We start from the raw sequence: 17,336 nt of genomic DNA, 5'->3' as shown, positions 1-17,336 counted from the left end.
TATCATGGAAAAGAAATGGTAAGACAGAAATGGAATGCAAAAGAGACTGCAAGTTGCCAATTAACATAACACCTGAAAGCGTAGGAATCTACGAGTGCTCAATTGAAAGAAAACCCGTTCACTACAAATCTTCTCAGAAAGTTACGATAAAACTCAAAGGTAAATTAATTAGTTATTTTGTCTAAATTAATTTCCCATCGTTTGTAATTTTTGGAAATTTAAATCACTGTTCAAATACATTACATGTCACATTATGTATATACCATGAAAATGAAAGCAAATTGGTATATACAAATTGAATACAATTTCATATTTCTGTCATGTTCGCTACACTGTGTTTCCTCACAAGAAAGCCATCTTCAAGAGATGAATCAATCATCTCTTATATCAGGTTGTTTTTTTTAATGTATGTAATGACGTAGCTAAATTTTACAATTGTATTTATATTTATCAGTAGGCATCTGGGGGAAAAAACTGATCTCTTACTGAATGTTTTCATTTGAAATAAAAGGGGTTGTTTTTTTCTTGAGCGTGCAAGATAAAGAAACGTGAGTCAGCAGAGTTGGGTGGGATGCAAGTAAGAACTCTTCATTTCATCCCGTATAAGGTCAAACATTCTCTTTTAATTTCCGGAAATAATTTAACAACTCTGTTTCAATATAACACCTGACCGACTTGGTTGGATATTAGTTGATTCGCCTGATGATTTTGACGGAAGGAATTTGACGTTTCTACAACGTAAAGTCTTATCCTGCTGCCGACCATTTTTGGTGGGGTTTAAAATATGATGGATCCAACGAGCAGATTGTAACAAGTTGTTCTGCGGCTGAGCAACATTGCCAATATCATGACGGAAAAAAATTACAAGAAACAAATTTGAAGTAAAGTCTGTCAGATTCCCTGATGATAATATAACCTACAAGATCAATGTAAGCAATATGAAGGGATATGAGATCAAGAATATTTCAATACAAATTCTTGATTAGTCCTGTTCGAAAAAGTATTTGAGGTAAATGAAATTAAAATTTTAGGGTGTGTTTTAGTTTTTTAAATTCAGTTTTTTAAATTTTTAGTTAAGCCTAGCATTGAAATTCGAAACGAAAATATAGTTTTGAAGAAGGGATTTTCGGTGTTGAAATGTACATTAAACCAGAGACATTAAACAAAAGAAGTAACCTTCAAATGGTTCATCTGCATATCTGATACCTGCTACGACGACAAACATTGGAAATACATTTCATTCAACTATTCTTTAAAAGTACAAAATGAGGGCAGGTACCGCTGCAGTGCATGCAATACAGGTGGAACAGCTATATCGCCAACAATAAACGTCGTCAGGGATATTTCAACAAAAACTAATGTTGTCAAAAACAACAATCACACAGGCAAGTCTTCTTTATCATTGTCGCAGAATTTGAGGTCGTCCAACAATATAATCTGCACTATGACTTTTTTTAATGACTGTGTTTTACTGACAAAGAATAAGCAAATCGCAACATTTTGTTCGACCATATTAAAAAATCTACAATCTAAGCTTTTCATCAGTCACAACTGATCACCAATACCTAATTGCACTCCAACCTACATTCTATAACCATATTTATAATTATTTGTGTATAAAATTAAATATCATCTTACATCAATCATTGGAAAAATATATTGTTGTTGTTTTTATCTTTACTAAAGAAGCTACATGCAAAAATCGCTTAAATAAAAGCATGTATTAACGTACTTATGCTTATATTTACCACAACCCCCGATGATCATGAAATTGATCTCATATATCAATCTTGCTTTTTGTTGACAGCTTGCAGATTATATTTTTAGGTCGCTGAATTTGTCTATAAGCAGTAATATTTGCAAGATAAAAGTTGCAACTTTTCAACAGCATTAAAAACTATTTTTTTACAAAACTTCAGTACTCTCGAAATGAATGATTCATACACGTAACTCAGCCAGGAAGTATTTTTTCTATTTATGTAGTAAACATTGCCAATATACAACAGTCGACAAAGATAATGTTGATAGTTGTCATATCTACTGGCGTCCTCACACTCGTCATTTTAGCGATCACATCTTATGTATTTTACAAAAGGAAAAATATTCAGGTTGAGGACAGCTTCAAAATGTTTAGCCCACCTATGCAAGATCTTTTCCTTCTCGGTAATGAGTGTAGACTCATCTGAGCTCAAGAGAGTGGAATTTCCTGACGGTCGAGGTCCATATATGGTGTTTAGAGCTTCATAGAACCGCTTTGTATCATTTCTGTCAGCATAGGCTTGGATTTCATCAGCCTTGGCACTGAGCCAGAAATATCTCATAAGCTTCCTCTGAACTTTTCTCCGTGCACTGGCAAGGGCGTTCTTCTTGTAGACTGAAGTTGGATCATTTTGGTAAGCACGATGAAGTCTGTGCTTTTATCAAGTAGGGCCTGAATCTCATCATCATTCTCATCAAAGCAATCATGCTGATGTCAGGTAGGGTAGCCCAACACTTGCACTGCAGTTGAGTGAACTGTGCCCTAAAGGATTCCCAGTCTTCTTCGACGTTACCTCCAGGATTGAAGTTGGCAATTTGGGATTCTAGGTCTGTGGACAGAGCTGCACTTGTTTGATGGTTTTTCAGCTTGGCAACATTTATCCTCTTTTTAGTCATGCATCCCTGTGGACGTCCCTTTGGTTTGCTGCGGATGTTCATTTTAGAGATGATGAGTCTGTTGTCGATCCTGCACTCTGCACCACAAATGGCCTTGGTAATTCTGACATCCTGCCTGTTTTTCTTCCTGACAATGATGTAGTTGATGAGATGCCAGTGTTTCGACCGGGGGTGCATCCATGATGTTTTGTTCCGGTTGGGCAGCAGGAATATTGTGTTGGTTATAAGGAGACCATACGATGAGCATAACTCCAACAGGCGCAGGCCATTGCTGTTGCACTTGCCTACCCCACTCTTTCCAATGACTCCATCCCAGGCGGCAGAATCACGGCCTACCTTTGCAATAAAATCCCCAAGTAGGATCAACTTATCAGTACTGCACATGGATGAAGAGGCTACCTCTTCCATTACAGATTCCTAATCAGGTTTAAGCGAGTTTTGCTGGACGCTAACATTATAATTACATCCCTCTCCAATCCTACTTCTCCTGCAGTATCTACGTGGTTATTAGTTTCTGTGACAAACCATAATGCGAGGCATTCTTTTATAAGCACATTTTGTAGATTTGCTTCAGACAAGGCATAACTGAACGCTGCATTTTATATGTGGACCGTTATGTTTAAGGAATAGTTGACTTAAAATTCCAGGTGAAGATGTAGAAATTATTTTTGATGCTAATATGACTCTGTAGGTGACATTGACAATGAAGCATTACAAAAGATGTTTAACATATACTGCATTGTTGTGAGTACATATCTGTTTGTATTTACTGATTTCTTGACGTTAATCACACTGCCTTGAAAGCTTATTTGACTGATAAGCTTTTCTGCAACCACACTTTCGGTTTTGTGGGTAATGTAGACCTTCATCAAAAAAATACTATAACTGGATTGTAAAGAAATGCTTCGATGTCTACAACTATGTTTTTCTTTAGCAACAATAATTTCTTTGAGGTATTATGTAATTGACGTCAATGTTCAACACTTTCATGGATCTATGTATACGTGTATTTTGCTTGACGCTTCTTTATATGTGCAGCTGTGCGTATTTTGAATTATTCACAAAACGTAAAAAATATTTAAAAACAGATGCAATTGCAAATGCAAATTGCGATACAATAATAAACACATGACGGACAAGAAAAAATTACGAGAAACAAGTTCGAAGTAAAGTCTGTCAGATTCCCTGATGACAGTTTAACCTATCAGATAAACTTTAGCAATGAGAAAGGATATGAGATTTAAGAAGATTTCAATAAAAAAACTAGGTCAGTCCTGTTTGATTTACAAAAAAAACAGAAATTTTAGTGTAAAAAACATTTGCATACAAACGAAAGGCAAATAAATGGCACTTGTACATTATGCGCCCTTGTGCACCAAGCAAAACTCAGATTAGAAGCTCAACTTTTAATTCAATAACTGTTTCGACATTCCAAAGAAAAAATACCAAAAAAACATAGCTATTTAGGTTGTTTTTAAATGTATCATACTCAAAGATTCAGCTTCTCAGAATTGACTCATGCATAATAAAAGGATCACTTTCAATTTTTACATTTGTTTTTTCAGTTGCACCTAAAATTTACATTAAAGACACAAAAGATTTTTAAAGAAAGGATTTTCGGTCCTAAACTGTACGTTAACGCAGAAATATGTCCCACAAGAAGTAACCTTCAAATGGTACATTTGCCAATCTGATATCTGTGATGAAGATATGAACGAGAGAAAATATATTTTACCCAACTATTCTTTAACAGTAAAGATAGAGGGCAGGTATCGCTGTACTGCCAACAATAGCGGTGGAATAGATACGTCATCAATAATATCAGTTGTCAAAGAATCCAAACAAACAGGTATGTTTTCTCTTGTTAATAACTTGCAGAATATCTTAATTTTGTCATTGAAAGTAGTGCATTGGCAGAACTAACTTACCTAGACAATCGGAGAATGTTAGACAATCAGACAATTAAAGAATGTATTAATGCAAAGTTATATTTTATAAGTGAAGTACATTGTCAAGCAAAGCTAGCCTTAAAACATTTCGGGGGATGGATTGTTTATATTGCCAAACTTTTTTTTCTTAATTTGTGTGGGCCACAGAGGGTTACCAAAATCAACTGTCCTCCGAAATCCCGCATTTTTGCTTAGGACTGCATAATTGGGCAGAAAGGTGGAAAGGGTTGGTTTTTCTAGATTGACCAGTTCTGTTCAAAAGCATCCACTGCCAGAGCTAAAGGATCTGGTCTCAAACTGTAAAAGAGAAGCAGTTGAGTGTTCAACCTGTCCGCAAAAAGATCTAACGCACAAGGCCACCGAATACGCATTAAAGCAAGAAAAATCTCGTTACATAGTGCCAAGTATTCTATCCGTTGAAATACCGAGACTACCAATCTGCAAATACGTTTACCGGACCAGGTAGATGTTCTGCACTGAGATGAATATTGCGATTTGACGCCCATTCCCATAAGGCCAGAGTCAAGTTGGAAAGAACAAGTAAGCACGTTCACCCTACGCAGTTTCTAAATGCCGCAGCTGAAGTGTGTCCATGCGAGCCCTCCCATGGACACATAATTGACCCTTTGTGAAGCTTATCGCCGCAAAGGAAACCACAAAAAATTCTAAACAATTTGATAATAATCTTTACGGCAGTGTACTAGGCACAATGCGATGCATCGCCTACTAATGCTATAACCTGGGAAGCCAGGCGAATAACAACTGCTGTATACAAACCAGCGCATTCCTCTAGGCTATTAGAGCCGAATGTCATAGTTTTGGTTAAGAGCAAGAGGGTGAAACACCCGGCCAGCAAAGTTAAACTAGCGACGGTCAAGAGCTGCGTTAAACTGGCGCCATTCCACCTCAAGAATTTTTTGTTAAACGAGTCTACTTTTTTTGCATTCATATTCGCATGAAGCACTATTGCTACTTCTTTAATCAGCTTTCCTTTCGATTTTAGAGAAGACCCGAAAAGCAACCCTGGAGCCAGTTACACGAAGCCTGGATAGCGTTATACCGGACACTTAACCTGCAAAGACGCCTCAGTGGCGCTAGATCAAGGGCTGGGGCTTTCCCCTTCTTCAGTGGAACCAGCTCCGAAGCCACGACAAAAAAACAGTAAAAAACTCAACGTTGTTATAAAATGATACCTAGCGCAATAATGGCGCGCTAAACGAAACATACTTTTGCATAGTTTGCAAGTGTTAGTTACAAATGCAATTATGTGTATGCTAACTATACAACAATCCACTTTATTTTAGGATTTGGAAGATAATGAAAAAAATAAGAAAATTAGAAAAGTCACTGAAAGTTTCGAAGATGGAGGCAGAAATTCGATTTTTCAATGGAAGTAAAGTGGAAAAGATTCCAATGACTTAATTTACTTTACGTAGTAAAATTCCCAACACTAGATTTATCTACAAAACTATCCTAACACTGCAATATATAAGAGATGGAAGTTTTATGAAAATTTTTTAATAGCTTATAAGCATTATCATGCAAAAATGAAATTTAAATAATTGCGTGTGCGATAGTTAATTTAATTTTATGTTATGAGCAACAAACCCATAGAAGATCTCAATTTTACATTGCACGTTCTATCCTTTCCTTAATCAAGTAGCATTTGCAAAGCCAATAACTCTCAATGGCAAAAACTTTTTCCCTACCAAAAATTTTAATAAATATACATATTGTTGGTCATCAAGGGAAAATATTCATTCATTTATGCGCAATAGATACTGCAAAGTACCTTTAATTGCACAAACGCATCTGAATGAGTCACGCCTTCATGTAGAAATTTGGCATATTCATAAGCTTTCAATTGCAGAGAGTGGCATTCAATGCGAAAAAAATACATTCAAAAGTGTGAAATATCAATGATTTAGAACCCAATCCGCTAGATGTCTAAGTACCGAGTAAATGTTAGGCAAGGACGCCATCCTGAAAGGTGGCAAAAAGCAAAATTCAAAATGAAAAATAATTTATAAGAAGGTTTAAAAACCCAATTCTCTCAAACATTTTAAAAATTAAACCTAGATTATCAACTTTGCAGCTGTATATCAACACATGAAAAGTATCGTCTGTTTTGGCACCTTTCAAGATGGCGGCTTCTCTCACTGGTCTCACTCGTTACTATAGAATTTTGGAGGAGTTAGATAACTAGTAGATTGGGTTCTAGTCAGTGGAAATACATTAAATACAACTGTTGGAATAGTCATTCACCCCGATCGACAAGCATTATTGAAAATACAACACACATTTGCCTATTTATTCATAAATAAGTAACTGATTGTTATATTTCTCTATTGATTCTCAATTGGCGTAAATGACCATTTCAACACTTCTAATGAATGCATCTTCACATTCAGGAATGTATATATTTTGCATTTGAATGCCTATTAGTGCAATTATATGCTTATGGACATGCAGAATTTCTACATGAATGTGTGTTTCGTTCAAATGCGTGCATGTCATTAGTGACCAGAAAAATGTGTATAATAGAAACCATACTACAAACATCATCTTGGAGACTCAAGATTCGAGTTACAATTTATTGCCTATATGATTGAAAATCTCCTAAAACTGCAATGGAATTTTTTTTAACATGTTTGCATGCTTACGTCTTAAATTATTAAAGTTTTAGTGACATGTAAATTAGAGAATTCATGTTCTGTCTTGTGTTCAACATTTGAGAAAACTTTGAGTTTCCAACTTTATCATGCATAAAAGCAGATAGTGCGTACTTCATTCAGATTAACACCTTTCAAAGTTCCTCATTAAAACCCCTTGATAGTTATCATCGAAAATCACGTCAGTTATGCTAATTGACGAACTTTCTTTTAGTAACTTGCAGGAAAGCGTATATTTACAATCTCTCTCTAGTTTTTACGATCACTAATAATAATCGTAACTAATTATCGTCGCAATGATTTTTCTGCTGAAGCACTCCTTTGAAGTTCTTTCGTAAAAGACGAGTCAGCTTGGGATTTTTTCTTCTCTGGGGAGCAGTGAGGGTGATGACTCAGCTGGGTTTTTTTCTCATAGGAGCAGTCTCGAGGTACCATAAACCAAGATGTGTGACTGAGAGAATTCTAAATAACTCATTTAAGTTAAATTTACTTATTTCTGCTATGACTATTATATGATATAATACTGCTTTATCTGCTATTTCGCTTTCATTAGGCTCAGGCATTTCACGCTAAAGCTATAGTACGAATTTTCTTCAATTTTTTTTGGTAGAAGTAAATTACGAAGATCTTTGGCCTTCTTCTCTTTTGCTTTTCTTTGAAAAGGATTTGTCTAGCTTTCTAAAGTCGAAAACAGCGCTTTCATTTCACAACTTTACCGATATTTAACACAATTCAGTCAATATAATAAAAACCCTTACCTGAACACAATTCAAACAACATATGTAAAAAACCCTGAGCTATTTTCATGAGAACTCTTCGATATTCAGCAATTAATTAAAACTTAACTTTATCTAAGCATTTTTAATTGCATTTATTGTTTTTCCACATGACTGACTGATCCATAGGATTCTTACTAGACAAAATGGCTTATCAATTTAAACTGAAAAAATCTCTGCAATACATGCTGCCTGTGTGACAGGCTTGTGCTTGTGGCAAATTTCCTTCTCTCCCTCAATTGAAAGAATATCTTGCATCATCCAACAGAAATGCTCGCGTTTAGGAGCATAAAATTCCATTGCTCCAGAGAGTTCCTCGAGGTTTTTCAGTAATTTTTACTATTCGTAATTCTTTCTCTCAATGCTAAACTAAGAGAGCCAATACTCTAATACCTTGTTTCTACAATGACTATTGCATAGTAAGGAGGTGCTTTATCTGCAACTTCTTTTTGATATGCTACAGCATCTCTATACTAAAGCTATGGTAAGATTTTTTCAATTTTTTGGTAGAAGTAAATCACGAACATCATCTGTCGTTTTCTTCTAATTTAATAAGCAAACAAGATCATTGTAGCGTTGCTTGTTCATAGACAATTTAATGAATGCCCTAAATACCTATGTACAGCTATTGAAATACTACTCTAATAATATGAATATTTAATTCAAATATCATAATTGATTAGGGGATTAACTACACGACAATCATGTTCACCTCTTTGGAAATTGTTTGTCCAGCTTACTTGTGTACATGAGCATTGTGATCAAGAATCGCCTGTTTGGGTGCATGCTACCATTCCATTTAAACTTAAATGCTTTGGAGCATGCTTAAAAGGTAACTAAATGGCATTGCTTAGACGGGTTTCTTCAGGACTTTCAATAACTTACTATTGGTAACTATTTCTTCTAGTGCTACGTGAAGAGACCGGCTTTGAGCTAGACGAGAGATCAATTCCTTTCTGTGAACGCACCATCACAAATGATTATATATTGACTTTATCCAAGAAGTAAACTCTTCAAATGGTTTTTTTCATACCTTGATTTCTTTGTTATACCCATTTGATAATATGCCAGACACGATACTAGTACTTGATGTAGGAGAAAAAATTCTTCATTTTGACTGTAATCATCGTATACCTGAAAGTCGCACAGAGGTGTTTCTCGGATCTTCAATGTTATTTTGAATTTTTCATACTGAATAGCATTGAAAAATATCATCTCTGTGACTGTAAATAAAATTGAACTGAATACTTTTCTTTGTACTTATACTTTTAGTCCATCATGGTATATGTACCATACTTTAAGAGAATGTTAAAGCAGCTGTGACATTGTAGACCATTTAATTTTCGCAGAACGCCAATTTTTCGTATTTAAATTGTTAATGAACTCCACTTAACGCATTGAGAAGTTGACTTTGATACAAACGACACACTACAAATGAAAAAACTGTGACCGCTTGTCAACATCTGCCACAATCTCTTGTATTGTTTTTCAATAAAAAATACGCTGATCTCCATGTGGTTTATGCACGCGTCATGCACAATGACCTAGAACCCAATCTACTAGATATCTGACTCCGCCGAAATTGTATAGTATGGGTGAGGTAAGCCGCCATCTTGAATGGTGGCAAAACTAATTAGAAATTTAAACGAGACTTACCTGAAGTCGAAAGTTTAATTGAAATTCTATGAGTTACTGTTAAGGAACTAGGAAGTCATGTGAGATAGAGCGCGCGATATCAAGATCAGTTTTTAAAAAAATTTGCGAACGTCCACATACGTATTGGGAGGCAAGTAGTATTTAACATCATTTGAAAAGAAATAAGTTAGTAGTTGGGTGGGTGACTTCCTAGTTCCGGAACAGTAACTCATAGAATTTCAATCAAACTTCGACTTCAGGTAAGTCTCGTTTAATTTTCTAATTCTATTTCGTCACTGTTCTACGTCACTAGGAAGTCATGTGAGATTTTAAAGCAATGTGAACATGAGCAATAACTAATAACATAATAATATAATTGAAATTTCACATTTCATGTCTCATAAATGGCAGAAAGTAGATCATTGCCAAAGTTCTTTGCCTCAATTGGTTTTTTATAAAATGTTTGAAAGTTTGTTCATCACGCCATGTAGCTGCATTCATAATAGTGTCCATAGAAATATTCAATGCGTTTGCCGCAGAAGTTGATGCAGTTCTAGTACTGTGTGCACTTAAACCTCAGTATTTATACCAGCATCCTTTAACACGTATTTTAACCATCGGGAAATTGTCGCTAAAGTGACCAAATAATAAGGTTTTTGATAGCTTAATAGGAGATGTCTCGCACTATTTCGTATGGGTGCAGTGGCATTTAGATAATGGGACATGTAATTGAATACACATAACCCAGGCTCTGGTGGATAAGCTCGAAATTCTGAAGGAGCAGCATGCTTACCAGGCTTAGATGTTTTGAGCAATTGGTGCACATGAAAAACTATTCAATCTTCTTTCTTCTCCATATGAGAAATATCCAATGCATGAAGTGTTTGGCATGGCTGACCAGATAATAATGCTAAAAGCATTACTGTTTTTAGTGTTAATGATTTCAAATTGAGAATTTTGGTGGGTGGAGATTTCGAAGATGTTTGAATACCACTGAAACGTCCCAAGTCATGGCATATCTAGGAAGAGCTGGTCTTGCAACAAATACACCTTTAACAAACCTAGCAGCGAATGGATGAGAACCAAACGAGATGCCACTTGGTAGCATTAGGATAGTGGATAAGGCGCTCCTTGCAGTATTAATACCGCTGTGGGATAAACCTTCCTGGTAGAATTTTGTAACAAAATTAATGCCTTCTTCTACAGAGGACACGACAGGATTGATACTGTTTGCGTTGCAATATTGTCGCCAATAGTTAAGGTATGTAGAATACTGGTACCGATCTGCCAAGACTGCTTGATGATCTGAGAAGCCTCTGGTGAAATGCCTCTATCAGAGAGGAGTTCCCCGATAAATGGCAAAGTAGTAGCTCCAATTTTGTATTGAAAAGGTGGATTTGATCCGGATGAGCCGGAAGAGTTAAGGTCATTCTTCCTCTAGGTAAAACAACAGGATGCGCTATTAGCATCTGCATTAAAGCTGGCCACCAACTTTGTGTTGGCCAGTGAGGGACTAAGACTAGTCCTGTGCTTTTAACTTGTACTATTTTTGTAACACTTGCAAAATTATGCTAAAAGGCGGGAACGCATAAAATGTATAATTGGCCCACGATATCGTAAAGGCGTTGACAGCTATAACATACGGGCCAGGTTGGTATGAAACATAGAGTTTCACTTGATTATTCAACCTTGACGCAAGCAAATCAATGTTCGGAGTTACGTTTAGTTTTTGAATGGCACACGTAAACAGAGTCTTGTTCAACTGCCATTCTGTTTCTCTGCGTGATATTCGAGATTCTTGATCTGCAGTGACATTTTGTAATCCTGGAATGTGCACTGCTGTCAACCAAATATCATACGAAATGCAGCATGTCCAGACATTGCATGTCAACTTGTGAATAGACCTTGAGTGGCATGTGCCCATTTGATTAATGCAAGCTACAGCGGTAGTATTATCAATTAATACCTTAAAATGTTGACCTTTTAGTTCTGAAGAAAACGACTCAAGTGCAAACAATACTGCAAGAATCTCCAAATAGTTCATATGATTGGAAGCCTCCAAGGGCGTCCAGTTGCCCCCAGCACATACAACATTTAGGGAGCAGCCCCACTTGTCAACGACGCAACATTAGTTTGGCATTTGCTAGGTTCATTGTGAGTAATTTGCCTGTATGTCGTGCATATTGATGACTGCCACCATCGTAAATCATGTATGGCCGCTGAAGACAGGGTCATTGTCGTGTCAAAATTACCCGGTTTAACTTAAGGGCATCGCTTTTATCCATTTCCAGCCAGCGATAATGCAACTGACCGTACATTACGCCCGGGAGACTCGAAGTGCGAGTGCCCAAAACCCGAGAAACATCCCTCATTTTTGGGTGAGAAGCTTGTAGCAGCTCATGACACATGCGTTTATCTTCTCAGCTCGTTCTGTCGTAACAGATATTCGCATAAGAATTTAGCTTAGTAGGAAACCCAAAGAAGAAATTACTTGTGAGGGAACTAAAACTGACTTATCCGGATGTACGTAAAACCCTACTTTAATAAATAAGAAGATGGTATCTCGAATATTCCGAACACATGAAGCATATGTGTCAGCCAAGTATCACCAAGTATCAGCCAAGTATCATCAATAAATCCAACCGAAATATGTCCTTTTTGACGTAAATTTGAAAAAACAGGTTTGAGTAAATTTTCTTGGGCAGATGGCTAGGCTGTTAGGAAAACAGACAAATTTATATAGTTGCCCTCTACACCAAAATTTGAGGAATTTTTGATATGCTGGATGAATAGGTACGGAATAGTAAGCATCTTTGAGATCGATGGATGCCATGAAACAATTTGGTTTCATAAGCCTAATAGCTGACCAAACACACTCCATTTTAAAATGGTGATATCTGACATGCCTGTTTAAGGATTTTGGATTAAGAATCATGCGAAAAGAACCGTCTTTTTTGGGACAAGTGAAAATTGGAGATACAAATTCCCTGATTCAGGATGAGAAATCTGCAAAACGTCTTTTTTGCGTAATTTGCTAATTTCTAAATCAATATTGTTAATTTCAACCTCGGGTAGCTGTATTTGCTTGGGTAAGGCTCTTTATATCGGAATTGTGTCAAATTCAATTTTTTGTCCAGACACTGTCTCTAAGATTTCCTTATCAGAGGTGAGTGTTTCCCATGCACTTAAAAAAATTGATATGCTGCCAGCCTGATAGTTCTCCAAGCTTTTATTCAAATACGCTATTAGCGTGGGTACAAAAGAAGAATACTGGTTTACCTGTAAAGTCTTAAAATTTCTTAAAAATTCAGTGTTTCTACTTGCGATTATTCATTGTGTCCGATCGTTTCTTCCTGAATAATTAATTATTAAAATTTTTAATATGATGGGTTTTTTAAACTTTGTTCTAACTTATTTTTCATTTTGACTATAGCTTTTTGCCACCTTTCATGATGTCGTCCTTGCCTCACCTTGTCAAGGTAGTTAGACATCTAGAAGATTGGGCTCTAAATCATTAGTCATGCATTGTAAGTAGTTTTCCTCGAAGACAAATTGCAAGTTATTACTTATTCTGCATTGAATTGGCAATCGCATCTCCTTAAGTTACCTAATTATAAGGACATTTCTTTGACGATGATATTTCTCTATTTAACTCATTATTGAAGATAAACATGATCTGATTACAAAGAACTTTAATTACCATTGCTGTTTGTTGCCATTAGAATAGTGCAATTGTTAAACTGTTTTTCCTAATCACTATTAATTTTAAACATTGTCATAAACAATTTGGTTTTGTGAAATTTATTAAAATAGTGACGTTTCGTCTTGATTCAAGATATCTTCAGATTAATAAGGAAGTTAACAAGAATTATAGATATATATAGAGTTATTTACATATATAGAGTCATTTACATTTATATATCTATACAGCTGGTTTTACTTTTTCCTTAAAGATGCTCAAATTGAATTTCATACTAAAATGGCTGTATAGATGCTTTTGAGCATCTAAAAGTATTATTGAACAAGAAAGCAGAAGTTGCTCTCTAGTAACATGTCTATTCTCAATCTATACATTAGCCAAAAGCGCTGTCCGAGAGATGCTCTTAGGTCTTATTCAAACATGACTGGAGTTTAGTCATTTACGCTGCTCTTCGGTTAGTTTAAGCTGTCTTTCCACTTTACCAAAAATAATAAGTCTTTAGATGTTTGTTTGTTGGAAATTTGATATTGCAACAGAGTGCTTCCGTCGAATAAGTTGTTAAATAAGAATATGTCGTGTTATCCTTTAATGTTTTAGCTTATGCTTAATAGACCATACGCCCCTGAAGAAGTCAGTTAAATTTTCTACAAACTGTAGACAGTAAAACTATAGGTATAAACTCTATTTAAATATATCATCTGGTCAACGTTTTGCATAGAACGCCAAGATACGCACAGCTGTTGAGCACAATGCGTAACAACACTCACGTAGGGTCGGCACGAGATCATGGTCAACTAACGTACTCGCCCACATATTATTCTTAATATGTCATCGGTAATAATAAGTCAGGTCAGGCTCTTAATCCTGCTATGAGTAAAAATGTAACCTCGTACTACCTGCCGCATAGCCCTGCATCCCTGTGCCTCAGGGATGCAGGCAACTCACCAATCCGCACTGAACCAGCGTGGTGAGTCATGGTTCACACCCACAAAATGGACACACTCAACACACAATGGCCCTCAGTCCCCGGCAGCCGAAAGGCAGAGGGTGCTAAGAATCCCCGGGTTTCCAAAGTGCAGCTGAATGTTTGCACTTACAACGTGAGAACATTGAAAGATCCAGAGAAAGAGGAGGAATTGGAGCAAGAGCTGACAGGTTTCAAGTGGGACATCATTGGACTGTCAGAAACAAGAAAGAAAGGAGAGCAGCTGAAGCAGTTGCAAAGTGGGCATGTACTGTACACAAAAGGAGGGAATGAATCTGTCAGAGGAGTTGGGTTTCTGGTTCACAAGAACATCAAGGACCGAGTTGTAGAGTACGAAGGAGAGAGTAGCAGAGTGACATCGCTTACACTGAAAGTGAACAGCAAATACCAACTACAAGTGATACAAGTGTATGCACCAACATCAAGTCACAGCGACGAAGAAGTTGAAGAGTTGTATGAAGAGATTGAAAGATCAATGGATAACAACAGAAGTCAATTTAAGATCGTAATGGGCGACTTCAACGCAAAGGTTGGAAAACACCATAGAAGCGACGGAGCAACGGTCGGGAATTTTGGCCTAGGAGAAAGAAATGAAAGAGGAACCAGACTGGTGCAATTTGCAAAATCAAAAGGCTTGAAAATCGCGAACACTTATTACAGAAAAAGAAAGACCAGAAAGTGGACATGGAGAAGTCCAAATGGAGAAATAAGGAATGAGATCGATTACATACTGGCAAACAAGAGCATGATCCAGAATGTTAACGTGATCACAAGAGTAAACATCGGCAGTGATCACAGAATGATCAGAAGCAAGATCAAGATGAATGTAAGATTGGAGAGAATGGAAATGATGAGGCCGAAGGGTGCGAAGGTCAACATCAACACCAACGCGTTGAAGCTAAAAGAGACTGAATTCCGACTGAAGTTGCAGAACCGCTTCGAAACCTTACAAGAAGACAGTGTGGAGGAAATGGCCCTTAACATCACAAAGACTATCAAAGAATGTGCCATGGAAACAGCTGGAAGAGTTGAAAGACGACAAGAGGAAAATCTCAAGCCTGAAACAAAAGAACTGTTGAAAGAGAGAAGAGAAATGGCAAAGAGAGATCTGAATGACCAGGAGAGAAGAGAGTACAATAAACTTTGTAAGACCATCAGGAAGAGAATGAGAGAAGACCTCAGAGAGCACAACACCATGCGAGTGAAGGAAGCAATTGAGAGTGGGAAAGGATTGAAGAGAGCTAAAGAGAAAGAAGGCTGCAAGGTTCTTATACCAACTTTAGAGGAACAAGATGGAACCGTCATCAATAACAGGGAGAGAATTCTGGAGAGGTGCGCAGAATTTTATGAAAACTTATACCAAGATGCAGCCCAGAACATCAGAAAAGAAGAGGCAGAGGATGTTCCACCGATCCTTGACAGTGAAATTGAGCACGCAATGAAAAGTATGAAGAACAACAAAGCACCAGGAGAAGATCAGGTTGTGATTGAAATGCTAAGAGCAGGAGGCGAAGTGGTCAGATCGAAGCTGAGGACGCTCTTCAATAGAGTGATGACTGAAGAAATAGTGCCAAATGGGTGGAAAAATGCCATCATCACACTCATATTTAAGAAGGGAGACAAGAAAAACCTCGCAAACTACAGACCAATCAGCTTACTCTCTCAAGTCTACAAACTCTTCATGAAGATCTTGAAAAATAGATTAAACAACACCCTTAGTGACCACCAACCACCAGAACAAGCAGCCTACAGAAGAGGTCATTCCACCATCGACCATCTGCAGTCAGTTGTGCAAATACTCGAGAAAACCAATGAGTATAAAATACCCATCCACATGGCATTTGTAGACTATGAAAAAGCCTTTGACTCCATCCAGCATAAGGCTGTCTTTGAGGCGTTAAACCAGCACAGCGTACAGGAAAAGTACATCAACATCTTAAAAGAAACATATAATGGAAGCACAGCTCAGATTCGAACTGAATCAAATAGCCGAAAAATCAAGATCATGAAGGGAGTGAGGCAAGGAGACACCTTGTCACCAGTGATGTTTACAGCAGCGCTGGAAGAAATATTCAGTAGAATGGAAGTTGAAGTGGGAATTAACATCAATGGAGAGAGGATGGAGATTTGCAGATGATATCATCTTATTTGCTGAAAAGGAAGAACACCTCAGCAAACTTTTGAACGATCTGAACGAAGAAGGGAGGAAAGATGGAATGAAAATGAACAAAAAGAAGACAAAGATCATGTGCAATGAAATAGCAAAGAAAAGGAGAAGAAAAGGAATATCGATTGATGGAGAACGGCTGGAAGAGGTTGAAGAGTACAAGTATTTGGGAAGACTACTAACACCAGGAAATGAGATGGCGAGAGAAATAGATGAGAGAATAACATCAGCTTGGAAGAGATTTGGACAGTACAGCATGTTCATGAGAGATCAAAGAATGCCCATGTGTCTCAAAAGGAAGATCATGGACACTGTCATACTACCAGCAATGACTTATGGAGCAGAGACGTGGGCACTTACCAACCATCAAAGAGAGAAACTGGCAATCACCCAAAGAAGTATGGAAAGATCAATGCTCGGTGTCACGAGGAGAGATAAGATCCGGAATGAAGACCTGAGAGCAAGAACAAAAGTGAAGGATGTCATCGAGAAAGTTAATAAAGCCAAAGGAAAGTGGGCAGGACATCTAGCCCGAATGAAAAATCATGAATGGGCAAAGAAAACAACCGAATGGACCCCGTGGGACAAGAAAAAAGGCAAGGGAAGACCAAAAAGGAGATGGAGAGATGACATCGAGCAGAGAGCGGGCAGCATGTGGACCCAGAGAGCCCAAGACCGTAAAGAGTGGAGAAAGATGTGGAGGCCATCCGCCAGCAGTGGCGTGACAGGCTGATGATGATGATGATGATGATGTCAGCGGTAAGTAACAATTGTCGAATAATCATGTATATGTAATT

General features: G+C 37.2%; 2 long non-coding RNA genes across 2 annotated transcripts; both read left to right on the top strand.

The window, feature by feature from the left end:
- The first annotated feature begins 564 nt into the window (after positions 1-564).
- Positions 565-1,657, top strand: LOC124446476. The gene is made up of 2 exons (XR_006948449.1): positions 565-1,009; positions 1,074-1,657. It is a non-coding gene; the product is annotated as an uncharacterized LOC124446476 (long non-coding RNA).
- A 2,583-nt stretch (positions 1,658-4,240) lies between these two features.
- On the top strand, positions 4,241-6,347 carry LOC124446474. The gene is made up of 3 exons (XR_006948447.1): positions 4,241-4,504; positions 5,608-5,765; positions 5,909-6,347. It is a non-coding gene; the product is annotated as an uncharacterized LOC124446474 (long non-coding RNA).
- Positions 6,348-17,336: the final 10,989 nt, after the last annotated feature.

This window comes from Xenia sp. Carnegie-2017, unplaced genomic scaffold, assembly GCF_021976095.1.
Source record: "Xenia sp. Carnegie-2017 unplaced genomic scaffold, XeniaSp_v1 HiC_scaffold_22, whole genome shotgun sequence".
Classification (NCBI taxonomy): domain Eukaryota; kingdom Metazoa; phylum Cnidaria; class Anthozoa; order Malacalcyonacea; family Xeniidae; genus Xenia; species Xenia sp. Carnegie-2017.
This window is presented reverse-complemented; position numbering and strand designations above follow the sequence as displayed.